This window comes from Bos indicus, chromosome 1, assembly GCF_029378745.1.
Source record: "Bos indicus isolate NIAB-ARS_2022 breed Sahiwal x Tharparkar chromosome 1, NIAB-ARS_B.indTharparkar_mat_pri_1.0, whole genome shotgun sequence".
In the NCBI taxonomy this organism is placed as follows: domain Eukaryota; kingdom Metazoa; phylum Chordata; class Mammalia; order Artiodactyla; family Bovidae; genus Bos; species Bos indicus.
In genome coordinates this window covers 147,198,428-147,214,080 of record NC_091760.1, presented here as the reverse complement: position 1 = coordinate 147,214,080, position 15,653 = coordinate 147,198,428, and the positions used below count along the sequence as shown (strand labels likewise).

The 15,653-nt window shown below is 46.2% G+C and overlaps 1 long non-coding RNA gene across 4 annotated transcripts in view; it reads right to left on the bottom strand.

The window, feature by feature from the left end:
* The window catches only part of LOC109563405 (uncharacterized), a 143,074-nt gene that overhangs the window by 14,036 nt on the left and 113,385 nt on the right, over nucleotides 1-15,653 (bottom strand). For all 4 annotated transcript variants that reach the window (XR_011568604.1, XR_011568606.1, XR_011568607.1 and 1 more), the window contains exon 2: nucleotides 432-541. This is a non-coding gene — a long non-coding RNA (uncharacterized lncRNA). The remainder of the gene's footprint in view (nucleotides 1-431; nucleotides 542-15,653) is intronic.

Here is a 15,653-nt window from a genome sequence, read left to right as displayed (position 1 = left end):
CTGTGTGTTTGTGTCTGTGTGTTTGTGTTTGTGTATGCACTGTGTCTGTATGTCTGTGTCTGTGTGTCTGTGTGCCTCTGTGTGTCTCTGAGTGTGTGTATGTGTGTGTCTGTGTGTGTCTGTGTGTTTGTGTCTGTGTTTGGGTCTGTGTATGCACTGTGTCTGTATGTCTGTGTCTGTGTGTCTGTGTGCCTCTGTGCTGTCTGTCTCTCTGTGTCTCTGAGTGTGTGTATGTGTGTGTCTGTGTGTGTCTGTGTGTTTGTGTCTGTGTATGCACTGTGTCTGTATGTCTGTGTGTATGCGTGTCTCCATCTCTTTGTGTATGTCTGTGGCTGTGTGTCTGTATGTGTCTGTCTGGGTGTCTCTCCATGTGCCTGTGTGTATAGGGAATTGGGGATAGTTATTTCATTACTGCAGAAACCTGGTCTTACCTTTTCAAGTCCCCTGTTGTCACATTAAATATAATGCCTTTTAGCCAGAGAATCATAAAGAGACGCTAAGAAAATGGGCAATTTCTAATACTCTCACCATCACAGCCAGCCTGCAAATGGAAGAGGAGATCTTTATCAGAGCCAGCCTCACAATTACAAATGCCAGACTCCACTCTGCACGCACACAAAATCATGGTGAATGTATGTTAACAGCGATGATGCTGTAAGTAGCCTTCTGAGGTCCCTTCCCCCAGCCTCCAAGTGGGAGGTGTGGGCAGGGAGGACACACGTACTCGCTGAGCTTTCTGCCTTCCTTCTATCTCCTCACCACTTCCTGCCATTCGGGGCCTCTGAATAGCAATTCTCAGAGGGAAAGAGCAGCCAGAGGGAACCCCCTTAAAGGTAAAAAAGAAAGACATACTCTTCCCCTCCCTCCAACTCTTGATCCTCGTTAGAAGAGACACACCTCTCTTGCCAGGATGATTATTTGTAAAAAAAGACCAGCAGGCTCTCCCACCGGGACATGATCCCCAGCATTCTCTACTATTTCCATCTCTGGAATGAGGGCTGGTTCCTATGAGTCCTAGGACCTTGGAACACTATAAAATGTTTAGGTCCCCTCCTCCATGGGGGAGCACTTGTACTTAGACAGCAGATTGTTCACAGTTGATATGGAAGGTAGGAAGACAGGTGGAAACAATGTCTCCCTGATGACCCGAGCAGGTTACATCCACACACGTGTCCCCAGACAGAGGCACAGAAGTACACTGAGCAGACATCCTCCCTACCAGGGCTTCCAGGAGAAAAGAAAGGCAGATGTTAGAGAAGAGAGGGGAGCCGTAGACTTCATCCTCCTGGGGCAGTTCCCAAACTCTTCTTTCTCTTCCCATCTTTCTCCACCCAACAAGGTTATACTGCTAACGAAATGCTGCCGGAAAGACCAGGGGAGTCAGCTGGGCTCCGATGACAGAAATGGCCATTTTTAGCCCAGGAAGCCCATTTATGGCATCTGCAGTTCAAAAGGAGTTGAGAGGATGCCTCAAGAAAATTGGACATCTTTAGAAATTCTTCAGAGGGGGTTCTCTGGCATGAAGTTCTTAAGTCACCTGGAGAGGCTGTTCATAACAAGCTGTTCCTACAAATGAAGAGTTGATAAGAGACCCCAAACTCAGTTTTAGAAAAGACTAGATCAGCCTCTTCACAAAGACGAAGCCCAGATGTCCAACAAGCACGTGAAAGGGTTCTTAACATCATTAGCCAGCAGGGCAATGCAAGTTACAACCACAAATAGATTTGACCACACACCTACCAGAATGGCTAAAATGAAAAGCTCAGACAATGTCAACTATGGACAGGAACATGAAGCAGCGGACTCCCCAACCACTGCTGGTGAGAGTGCAAATTGGTGCAACTACTCTGGAAAACTGTTTGGCAGTTATTAACCCAAACTAAATATGCATTTATGCTATGACATAGCAATTCCACTCCCAAGAGAAATGAGTGTTAGGGGCACAAAAAGCACTTAAATGAATATTCTTATCAGCTTTAGTGTCATAGCCAAAATCTGGAAACAACTCAGACACCACCAAGAGTAGAACGAATAAATAAATGGTAGTATACTCATATACGGGCTTCCCAGATGTCACTAGTGGTGAAGAATCTACCTGCCAACGCAAGAGACTTAAGAGACGAGGCTTCGATCCCTGGGTTTGGAAGATCCCCTGGAGAAGGGCACGGCAACCCACTCCAGTCTTCTTGCCTGGAGAATCTCATGGACAGAAGAGCCTGGCGGGCTACAGTCAGTGGGGTCACAAAGGGTCAGACATGACTGAAGCAACTTAGCATGCATACTCATATACTACCCCACACTACACCATATACACTACACCATACACTCACAAGCTATACCATACACTCATACCACAGTAGGAAAAAAAATAGCTATTACTACAAACCACAGTGTGGATGGATCTCACACATGTACTGTGGAGGGAAAGAAACCAGAATCAAAAGAGTCCTTTAGGAGAGTCCAATGTAGGTGAAGTTCAAACACAGGAGAACTGTGTGACGGGAATCAGAAGAGGAGTTGCTTTTGGAAGCTGGGCATTGTCTAGAAAGGGTGGAAGAAGCCCTTAGGGTGGTGGAAATATTCTATAGCTTGAGTTGGGTGGTGGCTACATGGTGGGTATATTCACTTTGACAAAGTCTTAATTAAGGTTTGTTTCCTTTACGGCATGTTTTACTCCAATTAAAAAAAAAGAAGCAAAAGTATTAATTTAAAAAACAGAGTCAGATTCAGTGAGTCTTGTATGAGGTCCAGAGATCTGAATTTTTAACGAGTTTCCCAAGGTACTATCATGCTGGCAGTCCAGGGCTTCAGCCCTACCTTGGACAAGTTATAAGGCAGACCCAGTGTTATGGTCAATGCATAAGACAGAATGGTTTGAACCACACCCCAGTGGACGATCTGTTGATAACAACTTTCTTGCAAGAACTTCTAGCTGATAAATCCAGCTGCATAAGTATCAAGATAATGGGTGAATTTAATATACATGAGGAGGCACCAATAGACTCAGATAAGTGACTTCAGAGTCCCCTAAGCTCAGAGCACTGGCTTCACCCCCTCCAACTCCTCCAGTTCTCCCTTCCCCCCTCTAGCATTTATGAGCAGGTCCACCTGGTATTTCCAATAGTCATGCACTGATGTGAGAGTTGGACCATAAAGAAGGCTGAGCACTGAATAATTGATGCTTTAAAACTGTAGTGCTAGAGAAGATGCTTGAGAGTCCCTTGGACAGCAAGGAGATCCAATCAGTCCATCCTAAAGGAGATCAACCCTGAACAGTCACTGGAAGTACTGATACTGAAGCTGAAGCTGCAATACATTGGCCACCTGATGTGAAGAACTGACTCATTGGAAAAGGGCCTGATGCTGGGAAAGACTTAAGGTGGGAGGAGAAAGGGACAACAGAGGATGAGATGATTGGATGGCATCACCGACTCACTGGACATGAGTTTGAGCAAATTCCAGGAGATGGTGAAGGACAGAGAAGCCTGGCGTGCTGCAGTCCTTGGAGTGGCAGAGTCAGACATGACTGGGATCTGTGACAGATTAAGGACACTTAGGACCCCTGCAGATGGCTCTCTGGTTGCCTGAGGCCACACCCCGCCTGGGGACCCATAGCCTCATGGCCATTTTGAAGGCTGCCATGAAATTAAAAGACGCTTACTCCTTGGAAGGAAAGTTATGACCAACCTAGATAGCATATTGAGAAGCAGAGACATTACTTTGCCAACAAAGATCCGTCTAGTCAAGGCTATGGTTTTTACAGTGGTCATGTATGGATGTGAGAGTTGGACTGTGAAGAAAGCTGAGCGCCGAAGAATTGATGCTTTTGAACTGTGGTGTTGGAGAAGACTCTTGAGAGTCCCTTGGACTGCAAGGAGATCCAAATAGTCCATTCTGAAGGAGATCAGCCCTGGGATTTCTTTGGAAGGAATGATGCTAAAGCTGAAACTCAAATACTTTGGCCACCTCATGTGAAGAGTTGACTCATTGGAAAAGACTCTGATGCTGGGAGGGATTGGGGGCAGGAGGAGAAGGGGACAAATGAGGATGAAATGGCTGGATGGCATCACCAACTCAACGGACATGAGTTTGAGTAAACTCCAGGAGTTGGTGATGGACAAGGAGGCCTGGCATGCTGCAATTCATGGGGTCGCAAAGAGTCGGACACGACTGAGCAAATGAACTGAACCGAACTGAGTCTCCTCTTGGCTGTGTCCTGAAGCGAGCATCAGCACAGAGCTCAGTTACATAAAACTCTGAGCGACTTGTTGCTGGGGATCCCTCCTAAATCATGGTGCTGTCTTAACCACTGCAGGTTTGGGCAGAGTCACACCAGAAAAGGGGGCGAAGGAGGAGATGAAAGTTCAGGGACACAAAAGCACGTATTTTGGCCAGTCCCGACTTGTTCCACAGCTTCTAAACCTCTTATTTTTATAGTGGTTACACTAAGCTCAGTCAAGCCTGAGATAAGTTCTGCAGAGTCAGGCCATTGTGTTTCTCCTTCTCTCTTGTGTCTCTAACCTTGGGAATCCTCTTATAACTCTATGCTGAATGGGGCAAGAGCCGTTGCACTTTGACCAAGAGCCCCGTGCCTAGAATGCGCCACTTTCTACCTTGGCGTCTGGAGAACAGCTACCCTTCACGGGTCTCTCTGCCTCACTGCTCTGTCTCTTTCATGGTCTCAAACTCAAGCCAGTGTTTTCCCTTGAAATTGTTCTCAGCTTTTCCTGAACCCTGGCAGCTCCTTCTTAAGGAGAAACAAAAAGGAAGGGAGGAGCAACTCATCTTTTAAAACCGAAAAATGGCCTGTGTCATCCAGCCAGGTAAAAACTTCACCTTCTTAAAAGGTTCCTTCCCAGAATTGGAACTGGGACTTTACAGGACCTGGAAGGTGGAATGATGGTCCACAAGGCACAATGCCCACAGCCCAGAAGGCAGTGACGAAGCCGTCTTTGTACATTTCCCACCTATGTGATCGTCAAACAGAATTGTTCCGACTGAGGCACTGGTCTGAAGGCTGTTAGGCATTTTAGAAGAAGAATCAACCAGCTGCCTCGACTGCCCATAAAAGAGGACTTACATATCCAGTGTTGCCTAATCTTAAATTGCTCCAAAAAAAAAAAAAAATTTTTTTTTTTCTGTCTCGGTCTGTTGTAAATGAGGGGGGTTACGGGAACATGGTGGGTGTGACTAGGACGCCTTGCTGCCTGATTTTATTACTTTAATGTGCTTCAATGCCAGGATGTGCCAGCAAAAATAAAGGCAAAGATACACCATCTCCACCGCCCATTATTGGGCAACACCGAGGGAGTATCGCCCTGGTCACGGTCATTACCAGATGAGATGATGGGATAAACACACAGGCATTAGGGGGTGAATAACTGACACCGTTGCCATAATTAGGACCTTTTATCATATGCAGTTTTATTTTCCGATGCTGATAATTCTCTCAGGCTAATTACATTCTGGGCTAAGTTTTCTCAGCAGAGTTCTCAGCCTACGGGGAAATTTTTGTATGTATAAATTTCTGATAAAATCAAATTAGGCAGTTTGAGAGATCAGAGTGTCTTTTCGTTTCCAGTGAAGACCCAAGCACTTGAATAAGCCAGATTCATAGGTCTGCCTTTCGAAATGCAACGTTTCTAAGTGCTTACTAGGATGGTCCTTCTCAAAAGAAAAGCAGTGGTGACTCTGACATGTTCTGAGAAATTTCGTCTGCCCCGGAGCCTGTCTGCAGCATTGGAGGATGTTGGTAATTCTGCTGAGTCCTGGCCTGGGCCTACTTCCCACCTCACAGCCTGAGGTGTAAAGGTCCAAATGTCACTACAAAGGTCAGCAGGTCTTCAGACCGGAACCTACTCCCACCTACTCTTTGCACACTTAACTCCATTTAGAAAATTTGCAGAGGAGCATTTTGTTAAATTTCCTTTCAGCGCTTTCTGCTTCCGGCCAACAACCTTTCCAAGGCTGGGCTGGAGGAACATGTAAGGAGCACCACCCACCCCCACCTGCCACTAAAGTCACTCCTACTCCCCATGGCCTTTGAGGGACTACACCCCCCAACCCTACCTGACAAATGGATGATGACCCTCCCACCAGAACAGGTCATACACCCACCACCTGAATCCCTACCTTTGGGGGTCTCTACCCTCTTTCTAGAAAATTCTGTGAGGGCCTAAAGGGTAAACACATTCTGCAAAGGAAGCATATTTCCTTACTCCATGTAAAGGTCATGAAAAAACAATGGGGGAGGGGGACTTCCCTGGTGGGACAATGGATGAGAATCTACATGCCAATGCTGGGGACAGGGGTTCGATCCCTGGTCCAGGAAGATCCCACATGCTTCAGAGCAACTAAGCTCGTGTGCTACAACTACTGAGCCCAGGTGCTGCAGCTACTGAAGCCCATGCGCCTAGGACTGTGCTCCACAACAAAGAGTAGCCCCACTCGCTGCACCTAGAGAAAACCTGCACACAGCAATGAAGACCTAGTGCAGCCAAAATAAATTAATCATTTAAAAAAACCACAAAACAGTTCTAGGGTGGAGGGAAGATAAAGGAAGAGGCAATAAACTGGAGGTACTCTGTCGCCTATCTGACAACTGGCTTTCAACCAAGGAGATGAGAGTGAAAGTGTTAATTGCTCGATCATGTCCAACTCTCTGTGACCCCATGGACAGTAGAGCCCACCTGGTTCCTCTGTCCATGGAGTTCTCCGGGCAAGAATAGAATTTTCATCTTGTGTGCAGGAAAGTCCCTGTAGAAACGCAGGAGGTATCCAGAGGGCAAACAGTTAATGTGGTCAACTCCATCCCAGGGATCCAGAGAAAATCAGTGAGTAATGATGGACAGTGTTTCCATCATTCTGGGGAGGACTTGCTGCCGTTTAGTTGCTCAGTCATGTCCCACTCTTTGCGACCCTGGGGACTATAGCCCACCAGGCAGAATAAAAAGAGTTGCTAATCTGAGGAGGCAAGAGTCAGAAGACAGTTTGATATGGGAGGCCATGGGCAGCCTCTAAGAACAGTGCTCCCCGAGAAGAACAATGTGGTCAAAGGGCTGGTCTGGTCTCTCCTCTGTTGGCAGCTGGCCCCACAGAAGGCTGGAGACAACACAGCCAGAGAGGAACAGGCTGCAGCCAGTCAGATGGGAGCCGACTCTCCGCTCCAAGACCCGCCTGCACACTCCCATGGACTCCTTCAGGGTCCTCTAGGAAGCCCGATGGCCTTACGTGCTTTGAGGCCCCGCGATCAAACCTGCCTTGCATGGCCAAGGGCAGAGATCCTGCCTCGGAGCTGCGCAGGGAGCCCCATCATGTCCACTCACACACCGTCTTATAACTGGCACCAGGGATGGCTGAGCACCCCTCTTGGAAGGTGGGAGCTATAAACTCAACCCCAGGAGGATGCAAGGGTGACTACTATGAGCCTTGAGGTGCTGGTAAAGAGAAATGTGGGTGCAGTGTCTGCAGTGCACCCCTAGACCCCAGCCTGCCCACCTGAACCTGAACCCACTTGAACCCACCATGTCCACCTGCTGGGAGATGCTCCTCCTAGGTCTTTTCTTGCTCCCAGGGAAGCAGGTGGGAGCACCAGGATCTCCCTAACCATCCACACTGCCAGTGTCTGGAGTCAGGGACCCATCTTCCTTCAGCCGAGGGTCCCACAGGGCATGGCGGAGTTCCACGCCCACAGTGAACACTCCATGCATGAAACACTAAGGGCCTGAATATCATGGCTCCAGGCAGAAATGGATGATGACCCTCTGAAACGGAAGACCTTGTGTACTCAAGAATCTTCATAGCTTCCTAAGGGACGTATTTTCTTCTTAGGAATGGAGGAAAATTCTCCCATTTTTGAGCCATTCTTTCATGTCAATTCTACAAAACTGCATGTAACTTTATATATCTAAAAGACACAGTTTTGTAAATATTTATATATTTACATATATTACAAATATTCTGCTTGTTTGATTTTGAATTTTAGATATCTAGTATTCTGTTTTGGGGGGTTATGTTTTATTATACTTTGTTAAAAAAGGAAAAATTGTACATTTTTAGAATGTTTGTATGAGTAAATTTAATGTACTGGAAATAAAAATTAAAAAAAGGAAAAGAAGCTCACAGTGTCTCACGACTCTCACTGCTCACCAAGGAGAGCAGCAGGCATTCAACATGAGTGGAAGAGAAGAAAAGGTGAGGAGGGAGGGGTGGGGGATAAAAAAGGAAAAGGTGGGGGAGGGGAGTGGGAGGGGATCAGAATAGGAAGCACTCAAGTCCTGGGCAGCAAAGTCTTCCCAAAGCCTCTTGGATGTGAGGTTTGACTTAAAATGCAAAATTTAAATCAATCTGAAACTTCCTGGTTTTGAATGATCTGTACGTTTGAAAAAATGTATATACGATTCTTCCTGTTTGCCAGACACCTTGAAGTTTCTGTTTTCAGCAACATGCCTCTCTCGGAGGCGACGTGGTCCGGGAGGATGGGTGTGGGGCCAGGGGTGCCAGTATGAACTTGGGCCCCATTCCTTACTAATCCAGTGGCCTTGGGCAAACCATTTGTTCTCTCCAAGCCTCATTTTCTCCATTTAAAAGCCAGGGATGAGAATCCCTATGCCTCGGAGGATCTCTGGGTGATACACACTGGAGTCTCCTGGGCACCCAATAAAGGCGGCTATTAATGTCATTAGCATCATCATTCCTCTTCTAAATCTGCACAGCCCAGAACAGACAATTAGGGAATTTAGGGTACTTTTTAACAAGGCTCAATTAGTGTGATTTTCATGCCAAACTGTATAGGCCTTAAAGTAGTACTGATTTTTTGTGTGTGCCCCCAAAACCTAACGCCTCCTATATCTATTCCAAGTGAAAATTAACAACTGAAATCGTTTTCTTAATTGCAAAAGCAAACAGATCCTCAGCCAGGAGGCAAAACGGCAGAGCCCCAGCCTGGCATTCATGTCTGGGAGTTACCCCAGCCTCTTGGGGAAAAGTCCAAAGGAAAGGGCATCTGGAGAGCTGGGGGCACCTGACCAACAGCAGGGCTGACGAACCCAGGGCAACTGCTTCCATTTCAAGAAATGATGCTGCAGGCCTCGGTCATTTGTCCACCATCATCTAGGCTTCCCTGGTGGCTCACAGGGTAAAGAATCAGCCTGCCATGCAGGAGACCTGGGTTCAAGTCCCTGGGTCCAGAAGATCCCCAGGAGAAGGAAATGGCAACCCACTCCAGTATTCTTGCTGGAGAATTCCATGGACAGAGGAACCATGGTGGGCTACAGTCCATGGGTCGCAAAGAGTTGGACACGACTAAGCAACTAACACTTTTAACTGAGGGAGGGTGAGTTTCATGTAACAAGGGAAGAAGGCAATCCCTGTCCCATCAGGACTTGGTATTCAACACGCTGAAACTGCAGATCTAAGTGGAGAAAGGCTATTTTAACCAAGCAGAGGAGAAACAAGGAAGCCCATCTCTTCCTTGTCATACTAGAATGTTTTGGAAGCAAAAAGGAAGTAAGTAAGAGAGTCCCTTGGACTGCAAGGAGATCCAACCAGTCCATTCTGAAGAACATCGGCCCTGGGATTTCTTTGGAAGGAATGATGCTAAAGCTGAAACTCCAGTACTTTGGCCACCTCATGCGAAGAGTTGACTCATTAGAAAAGACTCTGATGCTGGGAGGGATTGGGGACAAGAGGAGAAGGGGACAACAGAGGATGAGATGGCTGGATGGCATCACTGACTCGATGGACGTGAGTCTGAATGAACTCCGGGAATTGGTGATGGACAGGGAGGCCTGGCGTGCTGCGATTCATGGGATCGCAGAGTTGGACACGACTGAGTGACTGATCTGATCTGAAGTAAGTAAAGCCGCTCAGTTGTGTCTGACTCTTTGTGACCGCATGGACTGTAGCCTACCAGGTTTCTCTGTCCATGGGATTTTCCAGGCAAGAATACTGGAATGGATTGCCATTTCTTCTCCAGGGGATCTTCCCAACCCAGGGATTGAACCCAGGTCTCCAGCATTGTAGGCAGACACTTTACCATCTGAGCCACCAGGGGAAGCCCTTTGGAAGCAAATGTCCCCCCAGATCAGCAATTTTGAAGTTGATCTCTAAAACGTAACACTTCTTAAAGCCCTATTCTGATTTTAAATCCTTGCAAACTATAGACATGGGCTTCAATCCTCTCAATGGAAACAGTGACAGATTTTATTTTCTTGGGCTCTAAAATCACTGTGGGTGGTGACTGCAGCCATGAAATTAGAAGATGTTTGCTCCTTGGAAGAAAAGCTATGACAAACCTAGACAAGCGTATTAAAAAGCAGAGTTGTCACTCTGCAGACAAAGGTCCATCTAGTCAAAGCTATGGTTTTTCCAGTAGTCATGTATGGATGTACGTGTTGGACCATAAAGAAGGCTGAGCACCAAAAAACTGATGCTTTCCAACTGTGGTGCTGGAGAAGACTCTTGAGAGTCCCTTGGACTGCAAGATCAAATCAGTCGATGCTAAAGGAAATCTATTCATTGGAAGGACTGATGGTGAAGCTGAAGCTCCAATACTTTGGCCACCTGATACAAGGGCTGACTCATTAGAAAAGACCCTGATGCTGGGAAACATTGAGGGCAAAAGGAGAAGAGGATGACAGAGGATGAGATGCTTGAATGGCATCACTGACTCTATGGACATGAGTTTGAGCAAATTCCAAGAGATGGTGAAGGACAGGGAAGGCTGGCATGCTGCAGTCCATGAGGTCACAAAGAGTCAGACAGGACTGAGTAACTGAACAACAACAGATCCTCTCAAACTCCTGTAAGATGTCTTATTTCTACACCCATTTCACAGATGAAGAAACTGAGGCAAAGGGGGACTAATAAACAACCTGCCCGAAGACCCAAACACGATTAGGTGAATAAAGATCATTCACGTTCTTGTAAACTGGATCCAGTTAATGATCCCAACTCCTCTTCAAGCCCTCAAGATGGAAACCAGACCCCCCACCACCACCCTTTTCCTGAACATCACTCGGACCCCAACATTTTCCTTTGAAATCCTTTTTGCCCAGGTCTCCTAGCCTCCCTCCCAGATTCCTGCAGCAGTCTCCAGCTGGGTCTCTCCTTCCTGGGATTTCTAGCCCCTCTGATATTTCCTGTATCCTGGACAAGACGAACCCAGATAAAATGCCACTGTCTGAGCTCATTCTGCCAGAATGTTCCCCAAGTGCAGATTCCAATTATGTTGCTCTCAGTAGTGTGTGACATGGGCAGAGTACCCGACCTCCCAGTGCAGCTCTTTGCTCATTTACAACAGAAGGTTAATTGCGCCTGCCCCTCCATGTCGGGTGAGAATGAATGAGATGTTATACAGAATACACAGGACGGTGCCGGGCATGAGGGAACACTCGATAATCTGTTACATCTTCCCTCCTTTCCTCCTTCACCTTCCTCCTCTCTTCCCTCCTCCTCTCTGTGGTCTAACAGATGCCGGCCCACAGAGCCAATCACTCCCTTTAAATGCTGTCCTTCAATATCCCACATCACCTTCCTGTCCACCCCGCTACCACCTCACTCCCACTTAAGTCAGGTCGGTAAGTTCTCCCAAGCTCTGGACCCTTTTCTGTGACTCTCTGGTTAGCATTTGCTTTTGCCTTTTCTGAAGCTTGCTGACCATACAGTCCTTGGCTTTGCCTGGTGTTGCACCAAACTGTTTCTTGATTATTTCCTATTGGTTCCATTCTTTTCAGGGAAAATCATGCCAGACTCTGCAGAACCAATGATTAACGACAGTGCCTGGGACAGGTTCTTCTCACCTGCCACTGACAGCATCCTCCACACACAGCCAGGCTATGGAACCATTCCAGGAAAACTCACGTTGAGGAGCCAGTGATCACTGTGCTCAGAAGTTCTAGGAAGCTCCTTATCACGAGGAGTTCCTTGAAATGCAGGGGAACCAGTCTCACCCCCAGAAATGGTTATCAGCAAGTCCAGCCTCATCGTCCCCAGTTCTCTCCCCAGGCCGTCTGTCCTGGGGCTCCTTTCTCCTCCCACCCAAAAGGACAAGGGCTGGGTGATCTGGTTTGTTTGGGACTGTGATGATTTAAAGTTGGAAATCCCTCATCAGCCCCTCACTAAGTCTCAGGTGTGCTAGGGAGGCTGGTCCCTCTGTATTGACCACTCAGATAACAGCTTTTTTTTTTTTTTTTTTTGAGAGGGTCAAAAAAAAAAAAATATTAACAACTTTCGAGTAACCTAGAAGGAGGAAAAGGAAGAGATGGGGATGACATAAGATGAGATGGTTGGAGAGTATCACTGACTCGATGGATATGAGTTTGAGCAAACTCTGGGAGTTGGTGATGGGAAGGGAAGCCTAGTGTGCTGCAGCCCATGGGGTCGCAAAGAGTCAGATACAACTGAACTGAATAACCTAGAAGTGGGGCTTTGCTCCTCCAGAACCAGAAAAACGTCAGCACAGGTGAACATAACCCATTGATCAGATTAGGTAGTGGATCCTTGAAAGCTGAGGAGCCAGGACTACAGGTTCCTGGAAGGGAGAACAGACGAACAGAGATTGAAGTCCATTAGGGGTGGGGAAAAGAGCTGGGAATTTAAGACAACCCTGGCAAACTCCTCAGTAGCTCGGGGTCAGCTATTAAAAAAATGACCTTCCTCCTCCCGGGTGTCAGACCACCTTAAGGAAAGAGAAGCAGTTAAACATCAATAGTGCAGTGCAGATAACAAATATTCCCAAGAACTGCCCATCTCTGAATGTGATCAGTGCAGAAACACTAACTAGAAAAAGATATATGCACCCCCATGTTCATAACCAAGATATGGAGACAACCAAGTGTCCATTGGCAGATGAATGGATAAAGTAATGTGATATTTATCTATTGTGTTCAGTTGTGTCCAACTCTTTGCAACCCCATGACTCCAGATACATTCCCTTCTCCAGCTGCATATATCTTCAGGTGTGTGTGTATATCTAGAGAATATCTCTAGGTGTGTATATCTAGAGAAGGGAATGGCAACCCACTCCAGTATTCTTGCCTGGAAAAGCCCATGGACAGAGGAGCCTGGTGGGCTACATACAATCCATGGGGTCACAATAGTTGGACACGACTGAACGACTAAACCACCACTACTATATATATACACACAATTAAATATTATTAATCTATAAAAAAGATAGAAATCTTTCCATTAGTGACAATGGAGACACTTGCCATTAGAGACAAAGGAGAGACCTTGAGGGCATTTGCAGATACGAGAAGACAAACATCATAAGATCTAATTTCTACGTGGGCTCTAAAAAAGAAAAACTTCATAGGTACAGAGAACAGATTGGTGGCTGCCAGAGATGGGGAGGGAGGGAGGTGAAATGGGTGAAGGAGGTCGAAAGGTACAAACTTCCATGTATTAAATAAGTCATGGGAATGTAATGAACAGCATGGCAATTATGGTTAATGATACTGTATCGAATATCTGAAAGTTGTTAAGAGAGTAGATCTTAAAAGTTCTCACCACAATAAAGAACAGAATGTTGTAACTGTGTGTAATGATTTATGTTAACTACACTTACTGGGGTGATCACTTCAAAACATACAGAAATATTGTATCATGATGCTGTATACCTGAAGCTATATAATGTATGTCAATTATATCTTAATTTTTTAAAATTTAAGAAATAAAACTAAAAAGTAATTAAATCAACAGATCATTGAAAAAACTGCCCTCCATCATGGACACCCTAGATACTGAGTTAAACCACAGCCCCTGGAAGAGTCGTTCGTTCAGCATTTCAGTCAAGATCTTCCAGACTCTCAGGTTTAGCCTCTGAAGTTCCAGGTAATTGAGGAAAAAAGCAAACTGAAATGAAATCAGAGCACACCCACATAGGGATGCTAAGACTCACCTTTGCACAGCATGACATATTACTATGTGTCAACCTCCTATTTCCTTCTAATGGCGCTTGGTCCAGAAAACTGAGGGGAACTTCCCTGGTAGTCCAGTGATTAACACTCAGTGCTTCAGCTTCAGGGGTTGTGGGTTCGACCCCTGGCTGAGAGAGGAAGACCCTGCATGCCACTCAATGGGGCCAAAAATAATAAAAAATTATTTTTAAAAACGTGCCAGCAGGTCTTGGACCTAGTGAAGAACTTAAAAGAAGAAGAAAACTGAGGGGGGTCTGAGAGAGTGGACACCAGCAAAAGGTGAGACCGAGTAGGTACTGTCCCTTCCTCTTAAATTAGAGGATGAAAACCTTGAATTAGTTTCAATATTCTTGCTTAATTGAGGGCTTATTTCTTTTCTTTTTTTTTTTTTTCTTATAAGATGACCTACCTTATTTGAGTATCATCAGTAAAAAACTGAGATTTTAAAATAACTGTAGTGCGGATATATGCATATTTGCATAGTGGTTTCTTAAGATTAACAATCATAACCACCAGGTGCACAAAGAGAGGGAAGTGGGTGGAATATCACTGAGATCTAAGAAATAAAATAATGAAAACCATTTTAAACAGGCGGTGCAGTTTAGGTGGCAAACCCACCCCAGAATAGCCCATCTCTGGGTGTGACAGATGCTCCAGACCAAAGGGCACCACACAGAGAAGCCAGAAACCATCACCCGCTCATCCTTAAATCCTTAAATTGAGCTCAGCAAAGGCCACGATTTCTCTTTGATCCTCCATATGACCCTTTGGGTCAAAAAGAACAGCAAAAACTTGTGTCCCAAGCAGGAAAGTCTTCCAGGTACCCCCTCAAGTCAGCAGCTGGAAGACACCCTGGCAAACCTGAGTGTCCACCTCCCCTGGGAGTTTGGGGCTGAAGCGTCTGTCACTCAGTTGTGTCTGACTCTTTGTGACCCCCTGGTCTGTCCAGGGGATTCCGCAGGCAAGATACTGTAGTGGGTTGGTATTCCCTTCTCCGGGGAATCTTCCCAACCGAGGGATCAAACCTGGGTCTATTGCATTGCAGACAGATTATTTACCTTCTGAGTTACCAGGGAAGCCCCTGGGGCTGAAAAGATCAGTGTAATTAGTAAGTGGCAGCTTGGAATTCAGCTCCCACCTCTCATTGTAAAAAAGAAGACATATAAGTAGAGGCTTCTTCTCAAAATAGTTCATCCAAGGCCCTAAGAGCTCCACAGATTCCCAATCTGTCTTTTACCAATGTCATTACAAACAAAATAGCTGTGACGATGTTGATGGTGATGACGGTGGTGTGATAAGACAGTGGTGATGGTGATTGCAATGATGACAGCAGCTAACACAGAGCCTTTACTCCCTGCAAGTCCTAGTTCTAAACACCCTACTGATATTAACTCAATACATCCTGACAGCAACTCTATTAGATGCATCACTATTACTATCTCCATTTGCTGGTGTGAAAACTGAGATACAGAGAGGTTAGCGTAACCTGTCCAAGGTCACACAGCAGGCCTTGAACCCAAAAGTCATCTAGAGTCCACCCTCTTCATTCCATTCTGGACACTGGCTCATGTCCAAATGGAGAGCCTCTAGCTCCCTCTGTCAGCAAGATCCCCTGGAGAAGGAAATGACAACCCACCCCAGTATTCCTGCCTGGAGAATCCCATGGACAGAGGAGACTGGTGGGCTACGGTCCATGGAGTCGTAAAGAGTTGGACACAACTGAGCAACTAA